A 2,190-nucleotide genomic window follows, 5' to 3' on the forward strand; every position below is an offset into this window, starting at 1 on the left:
AAGTGTTGTTCTAACCCCTAAAGGAACAAGGTCAACTGAGTACAGCTTCTCCCAGAAGTTCTCCATGAAAAACCACTCAGAACTGGTCAAAACATGATCATTTCACCTGCTCCATAGGTAAAGTGCGTTGCATCTCACCTAAGTACACTCTGTGGGTGCATTGCATTTCAAAAAGCCCTTCTATGGGGTGCGATGGGCGAGAAGTGACAAATGGCAGTGTCAATCCGCGAGGTGGAGAGGCATGGAATCTTCTAGAAACTTCTCCTGTAACACTTGCCTCTCTGAATTCGACCAAGAATGAGTAAGAGATCATCAATCTCCAAGTGGAAGCAAGAACTATCAGAGGGAAGACACTAATCAAATCACAAGCTGACTCATCTCCCTTACAGATATCTATATATGGATCCCTCATCCCAGAGATCCAGAGGCTGGAATTTTGCATCTTGTAAGGAATTGCTGTTGGTTTCTTGAGACAACATCATAGTGTTGGGTGATCTAAGCTTTGTATGAGGTGAAGAAGGGCTTACTTGCTGAGAGGATGATGCTGGGTTAGAACAACTGGTTGTAACTCCCTTGGCTCTTTCTTGATTATCAATAAAAGCTATTCAAGTTTTCCTCCATACTCTTGTGTCATTTATGTTTTATGCATTTTATGGTCAATTTACATCTGATCCTAGATTGCTTATGATTATAGATCCATGTTCTTGTATAGTGTTATGCTACTTTGATTCTACAGGTACTCTGTGAAACTGGGCGTACAAGGAAGAAAGTAGCAAAGGACTATCAGAAGAGAGAGGAATCGAACTAGGAGCCAAGCGCAAGACAGAGGTTGGTCTCCTTTGTTCTTCTCTCATCTATATTTCATAAAGGAAAAACGAAAGTAGATTTACTTTGTTTGTTTCTAAGGTAGCCACCACACCTTAGTGGGATTAGCGGTTCTGCATAGACACTTTTCCCTGTAACAACTGCTATGACAAAACTATTGACTGTGTTGATGACAATGGAGAACCAAGTATCTTGAAAGGTAAGAAGAAAGCCACATCAGTTAGGATGGTGACAACTATGCAAGGAAAGTGTAGCCGTAGGAAAGGGTGAAAGTTATTTGCAGTACACATCTCTAGTGATAAGGGTAAGAGATATCTAGTTTTGCAATAGTTTCAGGATGTATTCCCTGAGGACATTACAAAGTTTCCACCTCATAGGGAGGTAGAATTTTCGATTGAGTTAGTGCCAGGGGCAAATCCAGCATCGAAAGCACCTTACAGGATGAGAAAACCTGAGGTGGTTGATTTAAAATTGTAGTTGAAGGAAATGTTGGAAAATGGATACATTAGGCCAAGTATATCACCTTGGGGCGCACCAGTCTTGTTTGTGAGGAAGAAATATGGTACCCTCAGATTATGCATTGATTACAGGCAGTTGAAAAAGTGACTATCAAGAACATATATCCTTTGCCGAGGATTGATGACTTGTTCGATCAGCTGAGGGGAGCAACAATGCTCTCGAATATTGACTTGAGATCTAGATACCATCAAGTACACATCAAAGAGGAGGACATTTACAAGACTGCGTTTAGGACTAGGTATGGGAATTATGAGTTTGTTGTTATTCCATTTGGCTTAATTAATTCTCTAGCTACATTCATGTGTTTGATGAATAATGTGTTGCCTTCATATTTGGACAGGTTTGTTATTTTTTTCATTGATGATATATTCGTATATTCTAAAAATGAGGAAGAGCATGCCGAGCATTTAGCAACAATATTGAGATTGTTGAGGGAGCATCAGTTGATGCTAAGCTGATCAAGTGTAGTTTCTTTCAGATTGAGGTACATTACTTGGGGCATGTTGTCTCGAAGGAGGGCATTGTAGTAGATCTAGAGAAGATAAGGACCATCATGGAGTGGGTAGATCTTAAGAGTGTGGATGAGGTGAGATATTTCATGGGTTTGGTAGGATATTACAAGAGGTTAATCAGGAACATATCACAGATTGATTATCACATCACATCTTTGCAAAGGAAAGGTAAGAAGTTTGAATGGACAGAGGAGTGTGAGGCTACCTTTGAGCAACTTAGGAAGTTGTTGACACATGCACCAGTGTTATAGATTGCAGATCCATACAAAGAGTTTGTGGTATGCATAGATGCTTTCTAGAGAGGGCTTGGTGGAGTCATTATGCAGGATGGACA

Source organism: Pinus tabuliformis, chromosome 6 (assembly GCF_031772625.1).
Source record: "Pinus tabuliformis cultivar Carrire ecotype Pingquan chromosome 6, CPIR1, whole genome shotgun sequence".
NCBI lineage: Eukaryota > Viridiplantae > Streptophyta > Pinopsida > Pinales > Pinaceae > Pinus > Pinus tabuliformis.